The 15,116-nt window shown below is 41.8% G+C and overlaps 1 protein-coding gene across 1 annotated transcript in view; it reads right to left on the reverse strand.

The window, feature by feature from the left end:
* The window catches only part of PARD6G (par-6 family cell polarity regulator gamma), a 64,757-nt gene that overhangs the window by 3,732 nt on the left and 45,909 nt on the right, over window positions 1-15,116 (reverse strand). The window lies entirely within an intron of this gene.

Here is a 15,116-nt window from a genome sequence, read left to right on the forward strand (position 1 = left end):
CATAAAAAAATACTCAAGTCATTAAATTGTTGGTGTTCAAATGCACCACATCTCACAATAAAAATACTGTGCATATTTTAGACATGAACCATGCACTAGCTGGAAAGTTATTTTACCAGGAGTTTAAGCATACTTTTCAAATAAACTAACAGACTTTCAGTTTATTCTCCTGTTGAAGACGAGCAGTACCATACAAAGTACAATAACAGAACTGCCCCTACAAAAATTGTTTGTCTGACAAATTAACCTTGCATAGCAACGTTTGAAAGAGTAAGACAATACCTGATAAAGGTTGGAGGAGGGGAAAGGGCGTTAGTAAAAACAAGCTTATAATTGCATTTTTATGTCTTGCAAGGTTTCATTTTCAAGTCCACTTTCAAGATGTATTATTGACAGACTTCAATTAAGTGGCATTAAGTTACACTAATTAAAGGACACTAAAAAAAGTGGTCAGTAGCAATCTGACCTAACTGAGCCTCCTCGGAGCGGAGTGTTAGATTAAGTGGGCTCCAGAGGTGGTCCCTTCCAGTCTAAGTTATACAGTGATCCTACACAGTCCTTTGGGCTGCAAAAAATCATTTAAAGACTTCAGAAAGATTATTTCTGCATTTTCCTATAACTTATTTACACTGGCTCTAGTAACCCTGAGGAGATCACAAGGCATCTGGAAGGTCATCCTGACAAAAAAGTTTCTTGTGAAATGAAGATATTCCTTGGACAAATCTGTCGTGTTTAACTTCACCTCTCTCTTCCCAGGATTTTCAGAGCTCTACCAGCCGCACGGGCCCTATTGTGTTATTTAGACCGGTGAGGTACAGGATTGGAAGTCCTTAAAATCACCCAAACACAAGAAGATCCCGACTGGTTTCTGGTATTCACAGCCAAAACAGTGACTGTGGAGAGATGGCACCTTCTCAAGTTCACCGGGTGAACAGTCAGTGCAGTGACTACACTTTTGAGTATAGTAGCAAATTACTGCAGCCAAATCCAGGTATTATTCCTCTTCTTCCATCAACAATATCACCATCTACATTCAGCTACTTCTGATGGGTAATTCCAAAGCTTCACAACAAATATTTTTCCTTGTAAAGTATGGGTGTACAAGAGGTATCTTTCATCACCACAGTCTCCAACACTTTGCGCAGCTCACCCCCACAATTCACTGATAAATTTCTGTGACAGTTCTATGAAAACAACTTGGGGCTTCAGATCTAGAATCCAAATTCTTCCTTACTTGAAGTACAGTGCTTAGAAAAGTAGTGCTTTGCCTTAAAGTCCAAGAGAATCTTTTTCACAAAGAATCTTTTGCTTTGCCTTAAAGTCCAAGAGAATCTTTTTCATTTTAAGATGCCAATTAAAATTACTTTTTTTTTTTTTTTTTATGCATTTAAGACTGTCTCTAGGAGTACTGGCAAAAAAAGCTTAAACAAAAGCTTTCCTTAAAGACTCAAAAAATTAGGCAGGTCAGTAAAGTTCATTGCACAGCAGGTAAAATGAAACACATGCCCTGGTTAGCCATCTATCCCCTGGAAGCACGCAGGTAGCTGTTATCTCTCTCTCTCTGTAAATATATTAATACTTAATTACTTTAATGTAAACCTGCAAAATTTTTACCAAATAATTATTCTGTGAATATTTGTTGACAAAACCGTTTTCTTTCCCTTAAATTAACAACAGCCTAAAGAGTTAAATCTCACAAGATGCAAGTTTGTGATGATAAAGTAGCAAAGTCACAGAAGTATGATGGCCCTCGTGACACACGTAAGTAATTTCTGAGGCATCTCCCTTGAGCTGAACTACCAGCAGGGCACTGGCACAAAAGAAGTGGTTCTTTTGTGCCTGTGACCTCCTCACCTGTGCTCAGCCCACTAACCAGTCTCCCCAGATGATTGCCAGCATTCCTAACCTCTGAACAGCTTCAAAACAACCACCCCCTTTAATAACAAAAAGCCCATCTCACCACAAAAATGCTAACTTTTTCCTCCAAACACAAACCAGGCATGAGCATTATTACATTACAAGTGATGCAGGTTACCTTCAGTGTGGGACCACTGACCGTTCTAGGATTTAGTATTACAGGGCTGGACCATGTTAAAAAATGAAATCCATGTCCTGCTGATGACTGGAGTTACTGTTTTCAAACCAGTGCCAAGCAGTAGTTTCCAATTCTGACTATAAATGGGGTTCCATACGAGGAAGATGAAGTCTAATTATAAGAGGTAAAAACTGTTAAAAGATATTACAGGTTGGAGAAATGGGAGCTAATTTGAAGAGTTTTTAAGAAAAAATATTAACTTTATTTTCTAGAAAAAATCTGAAGTTCAGAATACATGGTCTTTGACAATACAGGGATTGTTACATTACTTGAATTCAAGATAACCTGCTTTCTAGTGGTTACATTCACTTGAGACATCACCTTAAAATAAAATTTAAAAAATAGTAAAACCAAAGAAAACAATCCTGTAGAACAAAACAGATACACCCTCAATGTTATTTAGAACCACTATTCTTGCTGTAGGAATAAAGAAGAGTATGTCAACTGAAGTTTAACATCATTAGATGTTGCTGTGGCAGCAGAAAGTCATCAATCCCTACCAAAATGAAAATAAAATTTCCTTCTTCACAAGGGAACTGAGAGATCTCAGCCAACATCATTCACTTTTATCAGCTATGGGGTGGTCACAAAAAGGTGACCAGTACTAAACTGCTCAGGAGGCATGTGTCAGGCTGAAATGGAAACTGCATCAGTGCATAATTTATGATGACACTCTTTTAATGAAGGTCAGCAACTTGTTAGGTTTTGAGTTTCTCACCATACAGGATTGTAAGTAGGAATGCCACTTCAGCTAAAGAAATGGACTGTGCTTGATGCCAGGCTACAGGCAAGACCAGAATGTACCATATGGAACCAGACAGAGCTCATTTTTCATTTGCTGCCATATCAAATTCCCCTTTTGCAGAACAGAAGGGGTCTATAGAACTCTGCATGTGTACTAGCATGAGAAGTAGCACCAAATGGCACATCTGAACAATGCTTAAAGCACTGAATCTTACAGGGACTCATATTAGGAGGCCAGACTTAAATGTTACTTACATACATACAGGTGACAGAGGGAGAATGAGTATTTTAGGTCTTGAACATGTTACTAATTTCTTGCAATATGCCAGATTATATGGATCATTTTAATCTACAAGATGCAGTGCTTTCAGATAAGATGTACTACGAACTGGATGGATAATCCTGGATAACCACTAAACTTTAACAGATTGGACTGAATTTTACTTGTGCCCATAATTTGCTTTTGACTGAAAATACTGCTCCTGTAAAAAGAGATGAGGAACATCATTTACCACAGTTGAAGAATAACTCCTGACCTTTTCCATTCTCTCTTACTTGAGTCTGCAACCCAAAGCTACACAAAAAATACCTCAAGCTCCTCTGTAGGCACCGAACAGCTGCTCTTTTCCCCAAAAGCTTCAACTTTCAGTACATTTGAAGAAACATTTTCTCTATTAATGACTTACACAAAATCTGGAGTATTTTGGCTGAGTCTTTTCTGTTACTACGTGTTTAGTCAGTGAGGTGTTTTTGGTTTTTGGGTTTTTTTAAAACTACATACTTACCCATAGGGACCTTTCTGTTAGAGAAGATATATGTACAGATCTCTTCATGCAGAGATGGAGACTGTACTCATTTTCTTGACAACAGTGATGGTGGTGGTTAAAAACCTACCTGTAAAATCTATACCTTTGAGGTGCTCTTCTAACAATTCTGTAGTCATCCTGTGGCGTTACAGAACACCTTACACCTTCCTAGTGGGCATCACGAATCCCGTCGTTAAGTCACACAGGACATAACAGCAGAGCATACTAACGGGCTATTTATAAGGCTAAGAAAACTGCTTAGAGCATTTGGTTGTAGCCAAGAGAGTATTGTATTTCTGTAATTTACATGAAACAAGAAATTATAGACCTTCTGAAAATACCACCAGGAGCACCACTCCCACTGCTTGGACAGCTGCTTTTCATAGGAACTGCCTGCCAGATAAAATACCAAAGCTTAGCCAGATAAGATTGTATAAACAAGCTGAATTCCACAGAGAAGCAGACTGCCAGGCTCCTATAGGAACAGTTCGTTTCAGACTCTACATTTTCAGTGTACATGCACTCATGGCTTATTATTTCCTCTGGGAACTGTGGAACGTTAGTTGACAGCCCTGGAAAGTACTTCAAAGACAAAATTACTTCCACTAGGGAGAGCGGCACTTCAGGCAGCTTGGGAAGGAGGCCAATGAGTCATTAATAGTGAAGGGTAACCCCTCCATCCAACAGATCTCTATTACTGAGCATTCAAATTAGCAGCAGTCATAAAGCCACTTCAAGGGAATGTGTCATGTTTAACCCTTCTACCTTTCTGTGTCCCGGCTACAAAACACTGTCCATGTTTGACAGAAACTGCAATCACTTTCTATTTTCTCAGAAAGATCAACACCAGAAGCATTTGTGAAAGCAATCAGACAGCAAATAAGCTGGCAGTCCCTCATTTATGACCTGTAAGGCTGACTGCATGCAAAGGGATTTAAGAGGAAACAGATACAAAATGAACTATGACTTGGGGGGAGGACCAGTGCCAATACTGCTCATCAAGGAGTATTTAATGGCGGGAAAAAGAAGGTTATCTGAATGCTAACATTGCATTGTATGTGTTGCAGGAATATTTAAAAAAACCCCAGCCATACTGCTGCCAGCAACCTCTGGGTGAACCAAAGAAAAAAAAAAACCACACCACACTGTAGGTAAAGAAGTTGTAGCTGCCATTCTGTCAAAAATCAAGTAATGTATCCCACACATGCACAGACCCACACACAGATACTCACTCCCTCTCTCCCCTCGTATAACTGTATCAGAAGAAACTGGACACAATCTCATCAACATTTAGAAGACCACCTGAAAGTTATAGTTTATCATTAACATTCAACAGGACTTTTGAAGCAGGAACTATGCCTAATAAACTGCAGTTTTGCAAAAGGCAACCTTCTCTCTGCAGTGATTCAGTTAGCACTAGAGATGAATTTGCCTTCCTACTTAGGAAGTGTTCATTAGTAGCTTAGGATTAAAACCTAACACAGATGTATAATACAAATGTATCTCTACTTCCAACATGTTTATAAACTTGTAATATCCTACCTTCTTTCAAGAAGGTAAATGTTATTTTGTTCTTTGGTTTAGCATGTTACAGCAGTCAAAACTAGCATTTCATCAATCTCAGTCTCTTTACAGTGTCAGACATGTACAAAAAACATTTTTAAGCCGGTTGCCTTGAGGATGAAGACAATCAATTCCTTGGGACTTTAGCCTGTGCTGCTGGCGTGGCCTCCTGCACTTCTCACTGCTTGTCATCAGAGGCCACTGTTCCCTTGCTGAATCTCTTCCTTTCCCAGCAAAAGGCCCTTGTTTTTGAATCCCAGCCCTGCTTCAATGGAGCAGAAGCATGACCTGCAAGTTCGTCCGATGAAAGAAGCGAGGCCTTTGGAAGAGATGAGTTTAACCAAATGTAAGCAAGCATCCACGCACGTGCCTCCCAAAGTTATCCTTGTCCTCAGAAATATCAAAACGCAGCTTTCCAAACTGTCCCATAAGCCAACTACAGGACTCCAAATTTTACAGTGGAAGTGCAGATAGTGATTAGTAGGATTTTCAGGGTTTTCTTCCATTAAGTTTGATATGTGACTTCTCTTCTACCCTAAAACATGCCAGAAACAACAGCTTTTCTCCCATTGCTGCTTTCCACAAACCACATTATGCCAAGATTACATTATTGCAGCACTAGAAAATTGTGGGGTTTGACCTTTGGCTTCATTGCCGGGTTTTTATAAAGTATTAGTTAATCTTTCCCACTTCCTGCAGGAGGTCAGTTGGAAGTTGGGAGGAGTCATGTTTCTGCTGCACCTCTCAGATATCAATCATTATTATGTTCGTGCCAGGTCACAGGTGCTGCCCCAGGGAGGTTTTGATAGTGAGCTGGCTTCCTAGGACAGTCAGCAGTGAGGACACCCAGCAGCAGTACTGGATCGGTGATGCATGCAGAGGGCAACAGCACCACCTGTAAACAGCTCTCCTGCTGGCCTGCCGAAGCCTAGCACCATGTATCCAACAACTCCCAGCAGCCATCAACAACTGTATTCATTCAGCTGATGGCACCAAAATGGGAGGGCTATCAATCCTATCTAAAGATGTTTGGGGGGGCAAAAAAAAATCACCCTCAAAACCACCCTCCACAACCCGTAATTTCATACAATCTATTCAGCGAGTTATCATTTAAGATTTAGAGTTATTAAAAAGCAACCTTTAATTATTCTACTTCAACCATTCCATTTTCACCTGCAAACACCATCCTATTCAATCAGATCAGGCAATTGAGGGGAGCACCATTTGCTCCCTTAAACAGGCACAAAAGGAATCACTTTTTCCAACAGAAAATGTGTGTGTTATGCAAAACAAAATGAGAGACGAAACTGCAATAACTCTTATTAGCCAGTGCAGATACCATAAAAATCTCATTAATGACACAAAAAGTGGTAAATTTTATCAAGTGAATATTGAATACAACAGCTTCCCAATTGGTAGTAGAAAATATTACTTCTTGTGCAAGTCTAAAGAGTGGAAGACATGAAATGTTTACAGATTAAGCCAAAGAGCAAATTCAGGAGAATATAATTCTATTTTTCATAGCTGCAATATTTGGAAAAAGCACAAGTAATAAAAATAAATTCACCTCAGGATCACATGAATTCAGAATACAAATTTTATACCTCCGAGAAGAAACAAAATTTTTGTCTCATACTAGTCGCAGGAGAAGCTTCAAATGTAGCTTGAAAAGGGAGCACAACATCAGGCAGCATAAAATAAAGGTGGTGTAGGTGCATGATGAGACTACTTACACAGGCATAGGTGAAAGGAAGTTATTTTTTAAGGACTGCAATACTGAACCTGATCAGAACCATTATCCTACAGACAAAAATATTAAAACACAGCCTTTTCCTCTGTTCAGAGGTAACTTGATCAGCAAAGATCATTTCAACAGCCAAGAGAGGTGAGGAAGAATCTCTATTACCCAGCTAACACAGCTTGTGGCTCACCCGAGGGAACCTGAAGCCAGTGTGGTACTTCACGCTCCCTTCTGCTACTGCCACTTATGCACGCCTTCTCTGCCAGGCGCTCTCCTCCTCTCTGGTCTAGAGTGATCATCCCTCCACAGCTAAAAGCAAAACTGACAGCAGTCAAGATTCTTTTATTGCCCTGTGCTCAGCTACCTGCTAATCATGTTTCTGTAGCATGCAAGCAGTTTTCCTTCTTGGAAGGAACAGATATCCCAGAACTGGGAGCACTTATCCAAAGGTGGCAATAGAAACACTCAAAGGCTACAAACATTAAATCTGTGACAAACAAGGACACTACTAAAAAGACTGTTTCTGTTCTGAAGTAACTCTTTCTCATGCATTCTTTTGCTGAGTAACACCTTATTCATTCCAAGCTAGTTCTGACAGGCAAGCTAGGAAGTGCCTTTTCACTTATTCTTCAAAATTCCCAGTAAAAATAATTTTTCAAAAATCACTGAACTGTGGAGAAGTTCATATTTAATGAAAATATAAGTCTCAAAGAAATAAACGTCAATCTCTTCCACACCCTTTATCCTGGAGTGTTCTGAAGTTGCTACCAGACTTTCTCAGAGAAATATGTGGTTTCATGCAGTCAAAAATTTTTCTAAGGTTGCGTTTTCTCTCTTCAAAAAAAAAGGACACAATGTTTTTATAGCTTCACTGTTGTGGTGTGATAATGCCACATACATCCTGCAAAGGGGGAGAGGGAGAGAAAAACATTTGCAGTGCTTCTCAAAGCACTTTTCTGGTTCCTGCCTCCAACCCAGAGGATTGTAAATGAAGTCCAGATTCTGCCTCTTATCATGGAATTAAAAAGGCTTCAAAACAAGCGTGGCATAAGAAATTAATTACAACACTTGTCTTTCAAGTCACGACCTCTGGGAGTCTCCCAAACTTTGCTGGCTGCAGTCAGGTTAGTCACAAGATAAACAGCGGTCGTGGCCAGCCCCGGCAGCTGCAGCCTCTCATCAGCCCCGCGCAGCCGCTGCCCCGGATGCCCCGGGCCCTACGGCACTGGCAAGCTCCTGCCTCCACCTGCGGCCTCCCGGATGCACCGGGATGCCCTCCTGGCTGGTGTGACTGTGGGAATCCCAGACAGCTTATCTCCCGTGTTCTGGCGGGGCAGGAACAGGCGGCGCTGCCCCTGCAGAGACACGTTTTCCAGCCCCCCGTTCCCCAGGCTGGAGCAGGCCGGGGCAGGCAGGAGCAGGCCCGCGGGCAGGAGGAGAAGGAGCGGCACGGAGCCCTGGCAGAAGCAGGCCTGAGGCAGCCATCATCCACGCCAAGGAGTCCAGCCAGCGCAACCCCGTGCGTCCCGCACCGAGATGACGGCACTGGAAAGAGCATCAGCAAGTGAAGCAAAATCGTGGGCTCCTCAGGTGGTGGGGGACAAGGGAGGAGCAACTTCAAAGTGCTGCTGGTGCAAAGCAGAAAAGTTGCAGACACCTACTATATAAATATATTTAATGTTCGGTTTTCTAATGCAGAGAGAGGAGAAGCAAGGTCAAGTGCCCAGTTTGTTACAATTCAAACTGCATCTGTAACACTTCCCCATCTTGCCGGCACTCTTCCCTCTCCAGAGGATATGGCTGCTCTCCTCATAAATGGAAATCATCTTCTTCCCGGTTATAAACAAAGCAAAAGCCAGGAAGCCCTCTTCCCTGAGGACAGGTAGCAAAGCAGTAAAAGATGCCTGCAGAGTGCAAAGTCAGAATTCTCCTGAATGATCATGAGGGCAGAAGGAGACTTTTCTCTAGAGCTCAGTCTCTCCTGCAGAGGCCCAGCCATGTGCCAGGCAGTGCAGAGCCGACCTGCTCTACAGAGAGAGGCTGGAAAGAACTTCCCACTTGGGAAACAAAAAGCCAACCCCATCCCCAGTGCGCAGCTGCCCCCAGCTGAACACTGCTACTGGTGTACCCTGAGCCCCTGCCCACAAGCTAAGGGAAAAAAAAAAGCCAGTCCAAGGAGTGCTGCCTGTCTTTGCCCCACATACACCCTCCCTACAGAGCCAAGGACATGCTGGCCATCTTGGTGGAGGGAGAGGCTCCACAATACTTTTTTTTTTTTTCCTCAGTACAACAGTACATATTTAAAGAAAAAAAACTTGATCTCAGGCTCTCAGTGTGATATTTATCATAATCCCTGTGGTCTTCACACTCGTTCACATACATGGCACCTTTCTAGGTGGCTCCCATAAACCCTGCTGCAATGGTGGCCCTTACCTGGGCTTCAGCAGCACGTCACCTCCTCATTTCCTTTGCTGCCTTAACACCATGAAGCAAGAGGGTTACAGCTATGTCCCCACCCCTCGTCCTCAAAACAGAAATGAAGCCTTGCTGAGCATACAAGAATCATGGCTTCCACTGCTTAAAACAAAATCAACTTGTTACTTTTAATGTTAGATTAGCAAAAACCTTTCCTGGCCATCATCAGAAAGCAGGAGGCCCTTAACTCTCATCCCCAATTCTGTCAGTAAAGTGCATGTTTTTCTTAGAAGCAGCTTAAAGGATCATGGTGATTCAGGCAGAAGGATCAGCTGTGTAGAATTACTGTCTAAGTGATTTCTGTAACATTTTTATGATGCTGTATTCCTTTCTGTATCACAGGCTAGAGCTCCATACCCAATTAGGTACACAAAGTAATTAAAGGCTGCAGCTTAGGCAAACTTTCCACCTGAAGAGACTCCCCAAGGTCTGCTGACACTCACAGCACCTGCATACTTGAAGGGCTTATCCCACAGATGACCACTAACTGGACTGTGATGTTTCTCTTTTCCTAGAACATTAAGCACTGATCTGCAACACTGAAAAAAATAAACAGGAGAAAAAAAAATCCCTGAAAAAAATAAACAGGAGAAAAAAAAATCCCAAGTACACCACCTATGTTTACACTGTTTAAAACCTGGCTTCTTTCTTCCCACTTTTGAGATGCTCCATCACTATGTGAGTGTGGTAAGCTTGTGGCTGGTGCACTTTTTCCCTTAAAAAAAGAGTTTCTTCCTATGAGCACATGATACAAACAAGGGAGTGGCAGACAGGAAGCGATTATTCAGAAATTAAAGAATTAGATCAGGTTCCATGATATCAGAACAAAACATGACACATGGCAAGTGAAGCTGACATTTACTGGCTCAAATGTAAGAATTTTTTTTTATTTACTAAATATAAATCAGGCCTTATGCAACCATTTTGCCTCCTTAATGAGTATGAGTGTTGGCAGATGTGAGCATCGACATGTCTCCTGGGAGCACCAGGTACTCTATGTATTTCACCAGCAAAGTTACACCAAACACAGAAATACAGACATACAGCTTCTACCCAAACAAAGTTGTTGGTTTTTTTTTTTTTTTAATGTAAGCATAACTCTGCCAGTAGCAGCAGCAAGTGATGGCACTTCTGCTCATGGTTTGACTGGCACAACTGCTCCAGAGATGCTAAACACAGACACTGCTCAAGTTCAGCCCTCATCTCTGTTGCTAACAATCTCCTGCCACAATGAACGGAGGTTCCCAATGCCACGGGTACACCCAGTATTCATGCCACTGGGAATTCCCTTAATGATCTCAGTTTTCCTGTTACACAAGAGATAATAACACAGAGTCATCACCACATTTGCCTGTTGATTGTTGGGGGGTAGAGGTAGACATCTACCTGACAGAACATACAACTTTCACAGCCTGATCTGTGCTCTAAGTGCACAAACTATGCTAGGACATGAATTTTACTGTAGCTGGAAAATTAAGTTGTGGCCAGACTAGTGCTGTACAACTCCTTAGTGTGGAATTGCTCCTCCTGATTTACTACCATTTCAAGTTCCAGAAAAGACACCTTAAAGAAAAGCATCCCACACAAGAGAACTAATTACATAAAGTCCTTTTCATCTCTGAATCCTGAAATGCTAAAAATAAAAGTTTACTGTTCACAGGAGACTAAGCTCCCATTAAAATGGTTAAACTAAAAACCTGGAGAATACATCAGAGGTTACGCAAAGCCCAGCAGCTTTAAAGGAAAGAGGAGGGATTTACAGGGTTCAAAGGCAGGAAAGAACAGATGAGGTATGTTAGGACTTATTTTCATTACACTGCATAGTTTGTTTCCAAGAATGCTTTCAACAGAAGCATCCTCTCCATACAAAAGGCATGTGCCTGTTGAGCTGACAAGCTTCGACACAAGCTGTGTCCCAGCCCACAGACACTGAACTGCTACCAGTAACCTTGGCTCACCACTTCTTGTGTCTGCTTCTGAGACCCTTCTCCACCTTCAGTCCCTTGGGGGCTCTATCATGAGCAGCCAGATCCCCTTTTCGCCTCCCATATGAAACAAGAATGAATTAAAAACACCTTCTGCTTTCTTTAGACAAAAGCCTAGTGTCCCTTTTCTGTCTTTCCTCACCTCACTTAAATTGCTAGACAGCATCAGGAATTGGCAAGTTCTTTAATAATAAGATCAGGCAGTATTACTAAATGCATACTAAATTCCCACAACAGGAGCCAAATGGTGACCAAGACAAGAATATTTATTCAATGATGTGTTCCATCTTCAGAAGAAAAGCATTCCAAGGACATGAAAAGTGAAGACAAATAGCTATATAAAACAAAACAACAGCTCAGATGTTGATGTGATTAAAATGCTTTCTTGCTAAGGTGCTCTTGGGGGGGATACAAACACTCAGCACTAAGCTGTGCTGTATTTTAATAACACACAAGCTAATGGAACATCTTATTTACAGTTTACTAGCTTGACAAAGTTTTGCAGCTGCAGTGTAGAGATCAACATTAAGAACCAACGTCTCACTCTCAAGGTAAAGGAAGTTTTCTTTGCGCTTATGTTAAGTGTTATGGACATGTTTTAAGGTGGCCAAAAAACCAAAGCGCAGCACCTTTTTGTTTTGTACAAGCATCAGTGCAGGGCACCTGCTGCAGAAACCGGGAAGATCCCAGAGCTTCCTCCCATGCAGAAGGACAGATAGAGAGTGTCAAAGAGGCAGGGTAAACAAGTTCCAAAGTTAACGACACCTGTCCTTAAGCTAAGCAGCTAACACCACATTACTTCAGGGAGCTGCAGTGAGGAAAAAAAAATAAAAGAGAGAAGTATATTTTTTTTTCTGGGCTCCTTTTCCTTAACCAGGCAGATTGTATTTATCTGCTCAGCTCCAGTTTTTCCTTCTGCATGGATGCAATTTAACAACCACATCACCACGCTAAAACTCTACGCAAGACAGCTCATCTTGCCATTGTCTATATCAGCTCATTTCACACAAGTCAGGCCTTTGACCATGGCAAATCACATGATATGTTAGTTGAAAGGAATCCACTTGAACTCTTACTCTCCACTTTTTAGTACACAGATACAGTACTAAAAGTTTAAGAAATAAAAGGGCTGTGGTTATGAATTACCTGCTTGTCTGAAAAAAAAAAATCTGGAAAATCCTGATACTAAGACTACCTGAAGTATAGTAAAAGAGTGGTGAAGCATTCAAGACCAGCTAGGCATCACAGAGATCAAAAAGCCAGTCAATAGAAAGGAGAATCTCATTTGTAACACATATTTCTCCGGGGAAAGCACCACTGTCCTGTTTGGTTTTATGCCTCTCCTGTCAGATCAATCAAAGGCCAATGTAAAGTTAACATGCCAGATTTCACATCATCTGCTTGCCCAAACAGCTGGGAAAACTGTTTTAGCTGAGCTCTGCTCTTTTGCTTGCTTCAGATTGTTGTGTTAATTAAAAAGTCTTGCTCTTGTGTTACACAGCCCACAGGAAGTGAGGAGGAGATTCCTAACTTCATAATCACGTTAGCCAATAGCTCCCAGCGCTCTCCGCGCTGCTCCGCAGAGCACCAGCGCTGTGCTCTCGGGCTGGCAGGCTGTGGGAGGATGCTGCGTAGGAGACTCCTCACATTATGCAGCGTCAGCCCGAGCTCCTTCACAATGGGAGCTTTCTGCCAAATAGCAACATAAAATCCTCCCCAAAACTACAAGCCTGACGGAGAGAATTTCCCAAACAGAAAGCCAGCCTCACAAAAATCCACTCAGTAAGCAAAGGTAGTCACTAGATGGGGAGTTATTGGATATGAATGTGTCCCCTTTGGGCTCACCCTTAGCCTAACAAGTAAAAAATATTACTATTGTCACCTCCAAGCTTAGACTTGAGAATTTCCATCTTGGAAGCACTACAAGGAGTGAGTCACTTTATATACCTTGGCAGCAGCTTGCAGGCCAACAGGGAATATCCAGAAGGAAATAATGTCACCAGTTGGTGAGGCAGCAGCTATGTTTACCAGCCTAAACAAGCTCGTGTCTTAGTATTTTCAGTTAAGTATGGCCAACAGCAAATCACCAATTCACAGGTCATAAAACTTCCAGCTCAGAAGTAATTTACTATTTAATATGTCTGAAAATTAGAGATCTTCAAAAGTTATCCCAATCACTGAAGAAGAATACTAGATATTAGATATCACCGCTTGGTGTGATACTAGATATTAGAATCACACCAAGCGGTGAATTCTTTTGAATACCATATTGTCCTTGCCTGATCTCTGCAAGGCCTTTAGCAGAACAGGAGGTTTGGACACTGGAAATGCAGAAGTTCAGAGCAGCTGCCACCTTGTCCTACCTCTGGGAAGCAGGAGGAAGCCTTCACAAACAGGAGCCAGGCGTGGTGGCACAGGACACCCACAGGACAGCAACCACAGCAGTTCAGCACAGACAGGAGTGAGGCAGGGAGATGTCAACCTGATTGATTCTGACAGCCTGAGGAAGGTTTAGGTATTTCAGCAGCTACAGTTGTCCACCATCAAGAATTTGCAAGGTGTGACCAAGCTAGTTGGGAAAAAAAAACAAACAAAGCCCCCACCCCAACCCATTTTGTACTGGTCAAACTGAGTTTTGAGTGAGATATTAATAAACAATGCACTGAATAATTAAGAGGACTGCTTATGTGTCAAATGAGATGGTTAATACTGTGCAAGGTGGCACTTATTTACTAGCTAAGGCTCAGAATAAACTGAGGAATTAAGGGCTCTCAACACATCAGTTTACTCAATAAGCTCTAGCAATTTACACGCATGCTACCTGATGAGCAGTGCTAGAGACACTCAGCAGTGCACTTAAGGAAGTCTTTCTTACTTCATGGCATATACACTCTGCATGTGACTTATTCACATCTTGAGCTAAAAGTTAACTTTTATAAAGGGCTAATGGAGATGCACCGACAGCACCTTTGAAGCAGACAGTGAGGGAGCAGCATGGAGCCAAGTTTATGGCATGGTAGAGTTAGGATGAATGTCACACCAAAGGCTGGCTAGGAAGCTGTGGGAATACCACTAAGCAGCCACTTGAGAGAAAGTGTATTAATGAAGCAAGACCCTTAAGCTGGTTTTTGTCTACTTCCAACAGATCTATTACCCTCAGAGTATTAATTATTTCCAAAGCATGCCAACTGCCTTCACTACCAGAAATGCTTTATAAAAAGCTGGACACTTGTATGAGCAAGTATCACATGCAACAATTGCATGTTTTCAAAATGGTCTGCAAAAAAATGAGGATGCAAACCCCTTCCACTGCATTGATTAAGAAATCAGGAGACATATCTTGTCACTTTTGTCCCTCCCTAAGAAGTTTTAAATCTGTCTGACAATAGACTATATACACATCCTTTCAAGCCTTTTTATTTGTGTGTATTATTCCAAGTCTCTAGGATGCTTTCCTCAAGGCCACAAATGGAAGAAAGTAACGGTGAGTACAAACTCTTCCCTATTCCTCTCTGGAATTTATAGATGCCTTAAGTAAGACTTAAAATAAGGCACAACAGTTTGACCAAAATGCTTAAATCCCCAGGTTTTTTCTCCTTCACTGTGTATACTCTATGCCCTATCAGCAGCCAACGAGTTAACAAGCAGAAACAAAGGTGTCATAGGCTTTTAACACTGTAACCCCAAACCCACAAAATAAAGCCTTG

Source organism: Motacilla alba, chromosome 2, assembly GCF_015832195.1.
Source record: "Motacilla alba alba isolate MOTALB_02 chromosome 2, Motacilla_alba_V1.0_pri, whole genome shotgun sequence".
NCBI classification, from domain to species: domain Eukaryota; kingdom Metazoa; phylum Chordata; class Aves; order Passeriformes; family Motacillidae; genus Motacilla; species Motacilla alba.